This window comes from Acipenser ruthenus, chromosome 44, assembly GCF_902713425.1.
Source record: "Acipenser ruthenus chromosome 44, fAciRut3.2 maternal haplotype, whole genome shotgun sequence".
NCBI lineage: Eukaryota > Metazoa > Chordata > Actinopteri > Acipenseriformes > Acipenseridae > Acipenser > Acipenser ruthenus.
The window spans coordinates 4,815,108-4,828,233 of NC_081232.1; the positions used below are offsets into that span (position 1 = coordinate 4,815,108).

The 13,126-nt window shown below is 45.6% G+C and overlaps 13 non-coding genes and 9 pseudogenes across 13 annotated transcripts; all 22 read right to left on the reverse strand.

The window, feature by feature from the left end:
- Nucleotides 1-3,235: 3,235 nt before the first annotated feature.
- Nucleotides 3,236-3,354, reverse strand: LOC131714314 (5S ribosomal RNA; annotated as a pseudogene).
- A 114-nt stretch (nt 3,355-3,468) lies between these two features.
- Nucleotides 3,469-3,587, reverse strand: LOC131713498 (5S ribosomal RNA; annotated as a pseudogene).
- Nucleotides 3,588-3,687: 100 nt separating this feature from the next.
- Nucleotides 3,688-3,806, reverse strand: LOC131712316 (5S ribosomal RNA). The gene has a single exon (XR_009314211.1). It is a non-coding gene; the product is annotated as a 5S ribosomal RNA (ribosomal RNA).
- Nucleotides 3,807-4,263: 457 nt separating this feature from the next.
- Nucleotides 4,264-4,392, reverse strand: LOC131716106 (5S ribosomal RNA; annotated as a pseudogene).
- A 98-nt stretch (nt 4,393-4,490) lies between these two features.
- Nucleotides 4,491-4,609, reverse strand: LOC131711476 (5S ribosomal RNA). The gene has a single exon (XR_009313362.1). It is a non-coding gene; the product is annotated as a 5S ribosomal RNA (ribosomal RNA).
- A 100-nt stretch (nt 4,610-4,709) lies between these two features.
- Nucleotides 4,710-4,828, reverse strand: LOC131710622 (5S ribosomal RNA). Its single transcript, XR_009312505.1, has one exon. It is a non-coding gene; the product is annotated as a 5S ribosomal RNA (ribosomal RNA).
- Nucleotides 4,829-4,928: 100 nt separating this feature from the next.
- On the reverse strand, nt 4,929-5,047 carry LOC131711238 (5S ribosomal RNA). The gene has a single exon (XR_009313121.1). It is a non-coding gene; the product is annotated as a 5S ribosomal RNA (ribosomal RNA).
- Nucleotides 5,048-5,161: 114 nt separating this feature from the next.
- On the reverse strand, nt 5,162-5,290 carry LOC131716293 (5S ribosomal RNA; annotated as a pseudogene).
- Nucleotides 5,291-5,390: 100 nt separating this feature from the next.
- LOC131718135 (5S ribosomal RNA) lies at nt 5,391-5,509 on the reverse strand. Its single transcript, XR_009317031.1, has one exon. It is a non-coding gene; the product is annotated as a 5S ribosomal RNA (ribosomal RNA).
- Nucleotides 5,510-5,609: 100 nt separating this feature from the next.
- Nucleotides 5,610-5,728, reverse strand: LOC131713407 (5S ribosomal RNA; annotated as a pseudogene).
- Nucleotides 5,729-5,842: 114 nt separating this feature from the next.
- Nucleotides 5,843-5,971, reverse strand: LOC131714169 (5S ribosomal RNA; annotated as a pseudogene).
- Nucleotides 5,972-6,071: 100 nt separating this feature from the next.
- On the reverse strand, nt 6,072-6,190 carry LOC131718136 (5S ribosomal RNA). Its single transcript, XR_009317032.1, has one exon. It is a non-coding gene; the product is annotated as a 5S ribosomal RNA (ribosomal RNA).
- Nucleotides 6,191-6,290: 100 nt separating this feature from the next.
- On the reverse strand, nt 6,291-6,409 carry LOC131710077 (5S ribosomal RNA). The gene has a single exon (XR_009311947.1). It is a non-coding gene; the product is annotated as a 5S ribosomal RNA (ribosomal RNA).
- A 124-nt stretch (nt 6,410-6,533) lies between these two features.
- Nucleotides 6,534-6,652, reverse strand: LOC131714018 (5S ribosomal RNA; annotated as a pseudogene).
- A 100-nt stretch (nt 6,653-6,752) lies between these two features.
- On the reverse strand, nt 6,753-6,871 carry LOC131718726 (5S ribosomal RNA). The gene has a single exon (XR_009317622.1). It is a non-coding gene; the product is annotated as a 5S ribosomal RNA (ribosomal RNA).
- Nucleotides 6,872-6,985: 114 nt separating this feature from the next.
- Nucleotides 6,986-7,104, reverse strand: LOC131720734 (5S ribosomal RNA). Its single transcript, XR_009319631.1, has one exon. It is a non-coding gene; the product is annotated as a 5S ribosomal RNA (ribosomal RNA).
- Nucleotides 7,105-7,204: 100 nt separating this feature from the next.
- On the reverse strand, nt 7,205-7,323 carry LOC131718138 (5S ribosomal RNA). Its single transcript, XR_009317034.1, has one exon. It is a non-coding gene; the product is annotated as a 5S ribosomal RNA (ribosomal RNA).
- Nucleotides 7,324-7,437: 114 nt separating this feature from the next.
- On the reverse strand, nt 7,438-7,546 carry LOC131715787 (5S ribosomal RNA; annotated as a pseudogene).
- Nucleotides 7,547-7,643: 97 nt separating this feature from the next.
- LOC131716542 (5S ribosomal RNA) lies at nt 7,644-7,752 on the reverse strand (annotated as a pseudogene).
- Nucleotides 7,753-7,852: 100 nt separating this feature from the next.
- On the reverse strand, nt 7,853-7,971 carry LOC131709931 (5S ribosomal RNA). The gene has a single exon (XR_009311795.1). It is a non-coding gene; the product is annotated as a 5S ribosomal RNA (ribosomal RNA).
- A 114-nt stretch (nt 7,972-8,085) lies between these two features.
- LOC131710538 (5S ribosomal RNA) lies at nt 8,086-8,204 on the reverse strand. Its single transcript, XR_009312412.1, has one exon. It is a non-coding gene; the product is annotated as a 5S ribosomal RNA (ribosomal RNA).
- A 100-nt stretch (nt 8,205-8,304) lies between these two features.
- On the reverse strand, nt 8,305-8,423 carry LOC131710777 (5S ribosomal RNA). The gene has a single exon (XR_009312659.1). It is a non-coding gene; the product is annotated as a 5S ribosomal RNA (ribosomal RNA).
- Nucleotides 8,424-13,126: the final 4,703 nt, after the last annotated feature.

The window sequence follows — 13,126 nt, forward strand, 5'->3', positions numbered from 1 at the left end:
GCAGTTGCAGATTTGAACAGTAAACTAAAGCCACTTTTGTATGCTGCAATAGAAGCAGATCTGAAGAGGGAGCCGAGATTTGCTGTAATGAGGAGATATTAACAGTAGAGGCAAGATCTGCTGAACGGGCAGAGATCTGAGGGAGTAAACGATGGAATGCTGTCAGTAGTCTGCAGTGGCCTGCTGTAGAGAGCAGAGAGCTGCTGAATGCGGTGAAAATTGGTATTTGAGAGTTAAGGCGTTTTTAGATGATGTCGGCGATGGGGCTGCCTTTGGGCAGAAATGAAGAATGCATAGATCTGAGGCCGCTGCAGAACCTGAGAGGATAGGAATGCGTTGCTCGGAGGCTGCTACAAAACCTATTGATTTGATCAGGAGCAGTCTAAGAGTGTATTGTCCATTGCGGGATACGAGGACGCTTGACTGAAATGTTGATAATCGTAGCACATAGTTTCCGAATGTGACTGGTAGCTCAAATTGAATGAAATGGACTTTGAAAGTTATATTAAGTGCCTTGATGAAGTTGGGGGCAAATAAGGAAGTGCAAATCCAGGAACAAGAAGGTTGCAGGAATGGCCTGATGCAGGGAAGCTGTAAATTAATGTGACAGTGGATTCTTAACATCTCAGAAAGCTGATAAGCATGGCTTCATGACAAGGTTCTCAAGGGGAGGAGTTTGGATTTGAAAAAAATTCAAGTTAATATATGTAGAAAAAGAGGTTGAGGCAGGAGGGTACTGAGAATCCCTCAAAGACAACGAACTGCAGGAATTGGAGTTTGGAGAGTGCCAGATTCGCAGCGATAGCAAATCATCTTAAATTATGTAGAGCTTGTGGTGTTATGCTGCCATCTAGAGGTTTTGATTGGAATTGAAACTATTGGCTTCAGTGAAGCAGGGTAGCATATATTTGGTTATTGCGATTACAATCCTAGTCTATGTATTAAGCATTTGCTTTAGAACAGTTAGTGATGATATAAGTAAGTTAATGTAGGTCTAGAAGAGGAGCCTGCAGTATTTAGATGTCACAATTCGGCGAGTTGAAGCTCTCATGTTGCAAAAGCGCTGCAGCAGGAGCCAGAAAATTGCAGTCGTGTGGCACAGGCTCTCATTGCCTGTTAAAGCTGCCAGGTCGCCGTAGCAACTTACCACTCCCAGTAGTCACTCGCTGAGGCGTTGCCGTGGTAACCATGGTCTGTGAGGCGCCGGTGTAAAACAGTTGCAGTGCAGCGGTGACATTGAAACAGTCTTTCTGATGAAAACGCAGACCAAGTTGAGAATGACGGTGCGTTTTGAACGGCGCAGACTGAGCAGGTAGGAAAATAGCTGATACTATCTTGCGAGCGCAGACACAGAAACGGCTTGCAGTGAAAGAAACGAACAACAAAAAACAAACACAGACAAGGAAGCGGAAATAGTGCTGGGTTAAAGTAGAAAAAGAGAGCGAGATAGACAGGAGGGGCAGCCAATAACACGTACGTGGAGCAGTGCTGGCCATGCCCTAATAATTGACGTGGCGATCACTGCATTGTGCGATTGGCTGGAAATACTAAATGAGGCTGAACTGGGATCAGCTTCCACCCAGAAGAGATCGCGGACGCTACCGGGCAGGATGCCACGGAGGGAAGGTAAGACAGGCTAAAGAAAAGGAAATAGGAAAGAAGAAAAAAGGAGCGCAAAGCGGGAGAGCGCCCTCTACGGCATCCCCCGAATTACGCCTAAAGGCTAACATAAAACAGGATCAGGGGAACCTTGGTTCAGTTGACTTTTCAGATAAAGGAGGGGTTCGGAGGAAAAACAAGGAATGAGATCATAGGTTTGGAGTTGGACAAATATGAAGTCTTGAATTTATTGGTACATGACTCCAATTAATTCTGAAAAGTTGGTCCGGATCTTTTGAAAACTATCATTTGTAAAAGGGATAAGAGCTGTCTCAACAGATTAATGATTGGATTTAATTGAGGCGTCCCATGTATCCCAAAGAGACGAAAAACCTATAAAACTCCTAAGTAATTACAATGGAGTACCACACTCATACCTGACAGGGTAATGTGGTCCATTATGTGCAGACCTACACAGTTGAGCTGATTGAACTCAGTTTCATTTGCCTGGTGAAGACAGTTATATTCTTTTACGATTTATATTTAAGGGTAAGCATTAATCAATTATTATTTTATCTCACATGTATCGCATGCATTGCTATAAAGGATTCACAATATGTTCTAGAATTAAGAGAGTATTCTGTTGAATGTGCTGAAAGATACCATTGGGTGCTTTGGGTGATGTGTTCTTGGCCTGCCCGCAGCCCTTGCAAATACATATAAATGTATTAAAGTGTTAACGTAAATATCTGTTAAGACACTGGACTGCCCAGAACATCTGTCAGCTGGGGATATGAAGTAGCCTGTAGCTACTAAATCCAATATTTAACCGTTAATAAACCAAATGAGTACTGATCATACTCTGATTCGTAAAAAAAACTTTAAATACATAAGTCTGTGAATTTCTTGAGTACTAAATTAGTCAATTGGATATATTACGGGTCCAGTGCATGAACAATACCCCACTAGGAGTAACAATATCTCTGTCCTCCTAACGTCTCCCCTGAGATAAGAGTCTGTGTTGAGCAAACAAAAAGAATATGTAAGAAATGTGAACCCTCAGTATTCGTGACAATGTTATCTTATCAAGGTTAGGTTTCACTTTCACCTTCGCTCTTCTAAACATTTTTTCCCCCCTGTCTCAACCCAGTCCTCCTTCTCTCTTTTGTTGTTTCCAATTCCCTCAGCCACAGTTAGCATAGTTTACCCTAAAAGGCAAGTTATGCTCAGCCCTTCTGTTGAACAGTCCCCAGAAGCTTGTAACTGCTCTACCCCCTACTTACTTGTTGATGCAGATTCCAACCGGACCCCCGGCTCCCTTGCAATATCTGTCGATAGTGCTTGGTAATCAGCAGCCTCCATTTCTAAGAAAAAAGATGAAAATTAAAGTAGAAAAAGCTACAAATAAAATCCCCAAACAGAGATTCCTCCACTAGCACAGTGTAGGTTTCACCTCAGATCACATGACCAATCCCACAATCCACCAGGCTTATTCAAGGTGGTGTGGCCACAGGCGGTTGCTGTTCTGTGTTTATGACACTTATGTTAGGTAAGCTGGGGGTGATTCCGCCGAGATTTCCTTTTTTTGTCCCCTGTTCACACATTTCAATGGTAAAATGTAATTACAAAAATGTAAGGCCTGCAACACTTGATATTCCCAGGCAGTCTCCCATCCAAGTACTAACCAAGCCCAACGTTGAGTAGCTTCTGAGATCAGAAGAGATCAGGCTTATTCAAGGTGGTGTGGCCGCAGGCGATTGCTGTTCTGTGTTTATGACTTTTATGTTTAGTGAGCTGGGGGTGATTCCTCCAAAATTTCCTTTTGTCCTCCACACATTTCAATTGTAAAATGTAATTACAAAAATATAATGCCTGCAACACTTAATATTCCCAGGTGGTCTCCCATCCAAGTACTAACCAAGCCCAACATTGCTTAGCTTCAGAGATCAGACGAGATCAGGCTTATTCAAGGTGGTGTGGCCGCAGGCGATTGCATTTCTGCTTTCATGACTTTTATGTTTAGTGAGCTGGGGGTGATTCCTCCAAAATTTCCTTTTGTCCTCCACACATTTCAATTGTAAAATGTAATTCCTGCAGCACTTGATATTCCCAGGTGGTCTCCCATCCAAGTACTAACCAAGCCCAACATTGCTTAGCTTTTGAGATCAGACGAGATCAAGCTTATTCAAGGTGGTGTGGCCGCAGGCGATTGCATTTCTGCTTTCATGACTTTTATGTTTAGTGAGCTGGGGGTGATTCCTCCAAAATTTCCTTTTGTCCTCCACACATTTCAATTGTAAAATGTAATTACAAAAATGTAATGCTTACAGCACTTGATATTCCCAGGTGGTCTCCCAGCCAAGTACTAACCAAGCCTAACATTGCTTAGCTTCTGAGATCAGACTTATTCAAGGTGGTGTGGCCGCAGGCGATTGCATTTCTGCTTTCATGACTTTTATGTTTAGTGAGCTGGGGGTGATTCCTCCAAAATTTAATTTTGTCCTCCACACATTTCAATTGTAAAATGTAATTACAAAAATGTAATTAGGCGATTGCAGTTCTGCTTTCATGACTTTTATGTTTAGTGAGCTGGGGGTGATTCCTCCAAAATTTCCTTTTGTCCTCCACACATTTCAATTGTAAAATGTAATTACAAAAATGTAATGCCGGTAGCACTTGATATTCCCAGGTGGTCTCCCATCCAAGTACTAACCAAGCCCAACATTGCTTAGCTTCTGAGATCAGACGAGATGAGGCGAGATCAGGCTTATTCAAGGTGATGTGGCCGCAGGCGATTGCATTTCTGCTTTCATGACTTTTATGTTTAGTGAGCTGGGGGTGATTCCTCCAAAATTTCCTTTTGTCCTCCACATTTCAATTGTAAAATGTAATGCCTGCAGCACTTGATATTCCCAGGTGGTCTCCCATCCAAGTACTAACCAAGCCCAACATTGCTTAGCTTCTGAGAGCAGACGAGATCAGGCTTATTCAAGGTGGTGTGGCCGCAGGCGATTGCATTTCTGCTTTCATGACTTTTATGTTTAGTGAGCTGGGGGTGATTCCTCCAAAATTTCCTTTTGTCCTCCACACATTTCAATTGTAAAATGTAATGCCTGCAGCACTTGATATTCCCAGGTGGTCTCCCATCCAAGTACTAACCAAGCCCAACATTGCTTTGCTTCTGAGATCAGACGAGATCAGGCTTATTCAAGGTGGTGTGGCCGCAGGCGATTGCATTTCTGCTTTCATGACTTTTATGTTTAGTGAGCTGGGGGTGATTCCTCCAAAATTTCCTTTTGTCCTCCACACATTTGAATTGTAAAATGTAATGCCTGCAGCACTTGATATTCCCAGGTGGTTTCCCATCCAAGTACTAACCAAGCCCAACATTGCTTAGCTTCTGAGATCAGACGAGATCAGGCTTAATCAAGGTGGTGTGGCCGCAGGCGATTGCAGTTCTGCTTTCATGACTTTTATGTTTAGTGAGCTGGGGGTGATTCCTCCAAAATTTCCTTTTGTCCTCCACACATTTCAATTGTAAAATGTAATTACAAAAATGTAATGCCTGCAGCACTTGATATTCCCAGGTGGTCTCCCATCCAAGTACTAACCAAGCACAACATTGCTTTGCTTCTGAGATCAGACGAGATCAGGCGAGATCAGGCTTATTCAAGGTGGCGTGTCCGCAGGCGATTGCATTTCTGCTTTCATGACTTTTATGTTTAGAGAGCTGGGGGTGATTCCTCCAAAATTTCCTTTTGTCCTCCACACATTTCAATTGTAAAATGTAATGCCTGCAGCACTTGATATTCCCAGGTGGTCTCCCATCCAAGTACTAACCAAGCCCAACATTGCTTAGCTTCTGAGATCAGACGAGATCAGGCTTATTCAAGGTGGTGTGGCCGCAGGCGATTGCATTTCTGCTTTCATGACTTTTATGTTTAGTGAGCTGGGGGTGATTCCTCCAAAATTTCCTTTTGTCCTCCACACATTTGAATTGTAAAATGTAATGCCTGCAGCACTTGATATTCCCAGGTGGTCTCCCATCCAAGTACTAACCAAGCCCAACATTGCTTAGCTTCTGAGATCAGACGAGATAAGGCTTAATCAAGGTGGTGTGGCCGCAGGCGATTGCAGTTCTGCTTTCATGACTTTTATGTTTAGTGAGCTGGGGGTGATTCCTCCAAAATTTCCTTTTGTCCTCCACACATTTCAATTGTAAAATGTAATTACAAAAATGTAATGCCTGCAGCACTTGATATTCCCAGGTGGTCTCCCATCCAAGTACTAACCAAGCCCAACATTGCTTTGCTTCTGAGATCAGACGAGATCAGGCGAGATCAGGCTTATTCAAGGTGGCGTGGCCGCAGGCGATTGCATTTCTGCTTTCATGACTTTTATGTTTAGTGAGCTGGGGGGGATTCCTCCAAAATTTCCTTTTGTCCTCCACACATTTCAATTGTAAAATGTAATGCCTGCAGCACTTGATATTCCCAGGTGGTCTCCCATCCAAGTACTAACCAAGCCCAACATTGCTTAGCTTCTGAGATCAGACGAGATCAGGCTTATTCAAGGTGGTGTGGCCGCAGGCGATTGCATTTCTGCTTTCATGACTTTTATGTTTAGTGAGCTGGGGGTTATTCCTCCAAAATTTCCTTTTGTCCTCCACACATTTGAATTGTAAAATGTAATGCCTGCAGCACTTGATATTCCCAGGTGGTCTCCCATCCAAGTACTAACCAAGCCCAACATTGCTTAGCTTCTGAGATCAGACGAGATCAGGCTTATTCAAGGTGGTGTGGCCGCAGACAACTGCATTTCTGCTTTCATGACTTTTATGTTTAGTGAGCTGGGGGTGATTCCTCCAAAATTCCTCCAAAATTCCTTTTGTCCTCCACACATTTCAATTGTAAAATGTAATTACAAAAATGTAATGCCTGCAGCACTTGATATTCCCTGGTGGTCTCCCATCCAAGTACTAACCAAGCCCAACATTGTTTAGCTTCTGAGATAAGACGAGATCAGGCTTATTCAAGGTGGTGTGGCCGCAGGCGATTGCATTTCTGCTTTCATGACATTTATGTTAAGTGAGCTGTGTTTGATTCCTCCAAAATTTCCTTTTGTCCTCCACACATTTCAATTGTAAAATGTAATGCCTGCAGCACTTGATATTCCCAGGTGGTCTCCCATCCAAGTACTAACCAAGCCCAACATTGCTTAGCTTCTGAGATCAGACGAGATCAGGCTTATTCAAAGTGGTGTGACCGCAGGCGATTGCATTTCTGCTTTCATGACTTTTATGTTTAGTGAGCTGGGGGTGATTCCTCCAAAATTTCCTTTTGGCCTCCACACATTTCAATTGTAAAATGTAATTACAAAAATGTAATGCCTGCAGCACTTGATATTCCCAGGTGGTCTCCCATCCAAGTACTAACCAAGCCCAATATTGCTTAGCTTCTGAGATCAGACGAGATCAGGCTTATTCAATGTGGTGTGGCCGCAGGCGATTGCATTTCTGCTTTCATGACTTTTATGTTTAGTGAGCTGGGGGTGATTCCTCCAAAATTTCCTTTTGTCCTCCACACATTTCAATTGTAAAATGTAATGCCTGCAGCACTTGATATTCCCAGGTGGTCTCCCATCCAAGTACTAACCAAGCCCAACATTGCTTAGCTTCTGAGATCAGACGAGATCAGGCTTATTCAAGGTGGTGTGGCCGCAGGCGATTGCATTTCTGCTTTCATGACTTTTATGTTTAGTGAGCTGGGGGTGATTCCTCCAAAATTTCCTTTTGTCCTCCACACATTTCAATTGTAAAATGTAATTACAAAAATGTAATGCCTGCAGCACTTGATATTCCCAGGTGGTCTCCCATCCAAGTACTAACCAAGCCCAACATTGCTTAGCTTCTGAGATCAGACTTATTCAAGGTGGTGTGGCCGCAGGCGATTGCATTTCTGCTTTCATGACCTTTATGTTTCGTGAGCTGGGGGTGATTCCTCCAAAATTTCCTTTTGTCCACACATTTCAATTGTAAAATGTAATGCCTGCAGCACTTGATATTCCCAGGTGGTTTCCCATCCAAGTACTAACCAAGCCCAACAGTGCTTAGCATCGGAGATCAGGCTTATTCAAGGTGGTGTGGCCGCAGGCGATTGCATTTCTGCTTTCATGACTTTTATGTTTAGTGAGCTGGGGGTGATTCCTCCAAAATTTCCTTTTGTCCTCCACACATTTCAATTGTAAAATGTAATGCCTGCAGCACTTGATATTCCCAGGTGGTCTCCCATCCAAGTACTAACCAAGCCCAACATTGCTTAGCTTCTGAAATCAGATGAGATCAGGCTTATTCAAAGTGGTGTGGCTGCAGGCGATTGCAGTTCTGCTTTCATGACTTTTATGTTTGGTGAGCTGGGGGTGATTCCTCCAAAATTTCCTTTTGTCCTCCACACATTTCAATTGTAAAATGTAATTACAAAAATGTAATGCCTGCAGCACTTGATATTCCCAGGTGGTCTCCCATCCAAGTACTAACCAAGCCCAACATTGCTTAGCTTCTGAAATCAGATGAGATCAGGTTTAATCAAGGTGGTGTGGCTGCAGGCAATTGCAGTTCTGCTTTCATGACTTTTATGTTCGGTGAGCAGGGGTTAATTCCTCCAAAATTTACTTTTGTCCTCCACACAATTCAATTGTAAAATGAAAAGCCTGGAGCACTTGATATTCCCAGGTGGTCTCCCATCCAAGTACTAACCAAGCCCAACATTGCTTAGCTTCTGAGATCAGACGAGATCAGGCTTATTCAAGGTGGTATGGCCGCAGGCGGTTGCAGTTCTGCTTTCATGACTTTTATGTTTGGTGAGCTGGGGGGTGATTCCTCTGAAATTTCCTTTTGTCCTCCACACATTTCAATTGTAAAATGTAATGCCTGCAGCACTTGATATTTCCAGGTGTACGGTGTCCATTTTAGGACATCCTCAGACCTTACCCCTCCTCAAGTCAATCCTCACCCCTCCTCATGTCAATCCTCACCCCTCCTCGAGTCAATCGTCAGACATCAGACCTCACCCCTCCTCGAGTCAATCGTCAGACCTCCTTGAGTCAATCGTCAGACCACTTCAAGCCATACTATCCCCTCCCCCTTTTTACGGTTACTGGAATAGCTGGACAGAAGTTTAGCAGTGCAGTTTTACTTGCTCGAGAGACCGGTGAGTACTAGAACAATTTAAAAAAAATAAAAATAAAAAATACACAAATTAAATAGGCCTATATTAATATACGTACACAAACGTACCTTAATAGGACAGCGTGAGTTAGTGCAGTTCAATGTGTTGTACGTTAATTTGAAAATACGTTAAAGAAACTACGTATATTTTCTTCACATTTTTTAATTACTTTTATAATATAGGTTGCTGGTGTTTTGCAGTGTTGAAAATCAGACGATGGAAAACCAGAACCGTATCTTTTAAGTGAAAACATACACCAATAACTCTTTCTTCATAATCTTATTATTATAATTACATTTTATCGTAAAAGGAGTAGTTTGAACTTTGAAAACGTTTTATTTCTAACATTGTATATATTAGGGTGGGTTTATGAATTTAATCAACTAAAATCTAAGATGCGTTGCTAATAATGACCAATCATGCTATAAATTAAGCAAGCCTTTGAATACAAAAATAGATTTAACTGTACAAAAATATATATATATTTTAAATAAAATGTACTATTTTTTTCTCGCAGCCATCTAGGATTTTCTAAGTTGGCATATTTGAATACATGTTTGTGTTTTATTTAATTTTTCTAATAATCTTAATTATGTATGCTTATGAGATAGTGAAGTCAAAATAAGGAGATAGTAAATCAAAATAATGTGATACTAATTCAAAATAATGAGATAGTATGTCGAACTTATAATGTAATTTTAAAATGTATTTCTTTTTTTATTTGTGCCGGAAATGGGCTTCCATTGGCTTCCACGTTACGTTTTCAGCGAATTAGTAATTACATATCTTTTTTTTCCCAGTGGAATATGGCGGACTACAATGATCAGTATGATCAGCTGAAGAACGAATTAAAAGAAGGTAGTATAAACTGTATTTAGCATTTCTAGATATTTAATGTTGCACTCATTTTAAGTTATTAGTATTGTCTGCAGTTCTGTTGCAAAAGCTAACTCTATTTTTTAATTAAATTCATAGCACGAGCATTTTGTGGTAGCTAACTTAAGACGACTGTCGACTTGGTTTTTCAGCTCTGCACACTCCTTGCTAACAACAACGTTTTCCATTACAATCCTACATCAATAATTACATTATTGTAAACTGCACATTTGATTTAATTTGTGATTGTTGTACATATAGGAATCCTGACAGACAATGGGTTTGATACACGCGTGAGAGCCCTGTTGAAAAGGACATCGCAGTCAGACGTCGTCAGTAAATGCCAAGGTAATTATGAGTCATTTCAGTCCTCTTATAAATTGTGTTAAAGCTTGAAAAGTAATATCTTAAAGGGGGCTGTGTTCCTATCAGTGCAAGTTCTTACTAAAAGGAAGGTCGGGATGATTGGCTGTACTGTATGTAATTAATCCTCCGGACTGTAGATGGCAGTGCAAACAATCCAATTGTTTTACCACATTAAAATGCAATTCGTTTTATTTTTATTATAGTTTATTTGCCATCTTCTCAAATGAAAATGTATTAAACACCCATCTTCCCAATAAAACACATAGAAAGCAGTGATCTGGTAGCTACATAGTGTTTATTTGCCATCGTCCCTAATTAAAATGTGTCTAACTGTGACAGTCTGGCTCGCAGTGGTGTGGTGGATGACGTCACGGACCAGGAAGTAACTGACTCCAAAACAGTGGATGGGCGGGTGAAACCGAGTGCAAAAGCACTCGGCGTATTTAATAATAAACAAACAACAGATTTAAACAAAATACAAACAAAAGGGCACGAGGGCCAAACGAATAAATAAACAAACAAGTAAGTGCCGTGCTGGATAATCCAGCACGTATTAGCAATTGTTTTTAAATGTTATTCGTTATTCCTTCTCTCCTCTCTCCGCTCCCCGTACTCTCTACTCCAACACCCCAACACCAAATGCAGAGAGCTGCAGGTTTATATACTCTGGCCGAGGGATTTAACTAGTTGGTAATTATCTTATTATCCCCCGGCCAGAGTCTGCACGCGTTTGGTAAGGATGCATGACTGTCAGCTATTTAAATAATCAGTAGCTGATCAGCCATGCATCCTCACGGGGTTTTTAAATAATAATATAAGACGCGGCGCTTTTACCCGCGCCGCAAACAAAAATACAAATAATAATAAATAGGGGCGGGACACTCCGCCACACATGCCCCCCCTTGTGCGCAGCACACATGGCCCCAACGGCCAACTCCCCCCTCAGTCTTAAAGTCCCGGAAGAGGGGGAAGCAAGTTACTTCTGGGGGGTGGCCATGGTGGAATCTCTGGCACCCCCCCATTCTTCGTGGCCGGCAGCTCCCTCTTCCGGGGCTCCCGCCACACTCTATCCTGCCGCGAAAGTGCGGCTGGCGGAGCTGGTCTCCTGACCTCTCCCCCCTTCTTCATGGCCGGCAGTTCCTCTCCGTGGGGCTCCGACCACATGATCTCCAGCCGCGAAAGTGCGGCTGGGGGAGCTGGTCTCCTGACCTCCCCCCCTTTCTTCATTTCTGGCAGCTCCCTTTCATGGAGCTCCAGCCATCGTGTAGCGACCCCAGGCGAAGCAGGATCCCTGGCGACCCCAGGTGAAGCCGGACCCTCAACGACCCCCGGCGAAGCAGGATCCCTGGCGACCCCAGGCAAAGCAGGATCCCTGGCGACCCCAGGCGACGGCAGCAGCAGCGGACCCTCGGAAGGCGACGGCAGCAGCAGCGGACCCTCGGAAGGCGACGGCAGCAGCAGCGGACCCTCGGAAGGCGACGGCAGCGGACCCTCGGAAGGCGACGGCAGCATCAGCGGACCCTCGGAAGGCGACGGCAGCAGCAGCGGACCCTCGGAAGGCGACGGCAGCAGCAGCGGACCCTCGGAAGGCGACGGCAGCAGCAGCGGACCCTCGGAAGGCGACGGCAGCCGCAGTGGACCCTCGGGAGGCGAACTCGGGAGGGGAGCCCCTGGCCATGGAGGCGGCAGCGGGAGCTCCACTTCTCCCTCGTACCCTGTGTCCTGTAGAGAACAAAAGGCAGCCCCAGGCGATGCAGAACAGCCATCCCCAGGCAATGGCAATGGTGGGAGGGGAAAGCAGTCCTCCCACAGCGGCTGAGACGGAACCAGCAGGTATTTACCCTCTGCTGGTGGAGCTGGGAGTGGCAAGCAGTCCTCCCACGGCGGCTGAGGCGGAACCAGCAGGTATTTACCCTCTGCTGGTGGAGCTGGGAGTGGCAAGCAGTCCTCCCACGGCGGCTGAGGCGGAACCAGCAGGTATTCACCCTCTGCTGGTGGAGGTGGGAGGGGCAAGCAGTCCTCCCACGACGGTTGAGGCAGAACCAGCAGGCATTCACCCTCTGCTGGTGGAGGTGGGAGGGGCAAGCAGTCCTCCCACGACGGTGGAGGCGGAACCAGCAGGCATTCACCCTCTGCTGGTGGAGGTGGGAGGGGCAAGCAGTCCTCCCACGACGGTGGATGTGGAACCAGCAGGCATTCACCCTCTGCTGGTGGAGGTGGCGGAGGCAGAGGCAGCTCTTGCTGCTCTGCTCCTGGTGATGGTGGAGACAGAAGCAGCTCCTGCTGCTCTGCCCCTGGTGGTGGTGGAGACAGAGGCAGCTCCTGCTGCTCTGCTCCTGGTGGTGGTGGAGGCAGAGGCGATGGGGCGGATGCTGGCCACTCAGAGGGAGGCTGTGGCGGTGCTGGCTCCCTCTGCTGTGGCGGCTGGGCTGGTGTGTGCCGTGCTCCCTTCAGCAGCATAAATAGAGGCTGCTGGGGAACACCAGCATCCTGCCCTTCTCCCCCCCAGAAAAATTCAGGGGGTTGAGCCTGTAACTCCTCCCCTTCTGGCTCTTGGGACTGCAGCTTGGGTCCTAAGGCTGTGGAAGCGCAGACTTCCACCTCTTGGGCTATGGACGCACCGACTCCCCCCTCTTTGGGCTGTGGACGCACCGACTCCTCCCTCTTGGGCTGTGGACGCACCGACTCCTCCCTCTTGGGCTGTGGACGCACCGACTCCCCCCTCTTGGGCGTAGGACGTTCGGGCTCCCCCCCCTCGGGCGTAGGACGTTCGGGCTCCCCCCACTCGGGCGTAGGACGTTCGGGCTCCCCCCACTCGGGCGTAGGACGTTCGGGCTCCTCCCACTCGGGCGTAGGACGTTCGGGCTCCTCCCACTCGGGCGTAGGACGTTCGGGCTCCTCCCACTCGGGCGTAGGACGTTCGGGCTCCTCCTCCTCAGGCTGTGGAGGCGAAACCAGCAGGCATTCTCCCTCTGCTGGTGGAGACGGTAGCGATGGCTCCTCTCCCTCTGATGCTGGAGACGGTAGCGATGGCTCCTCTCCCTCTGATGCTGGAGACG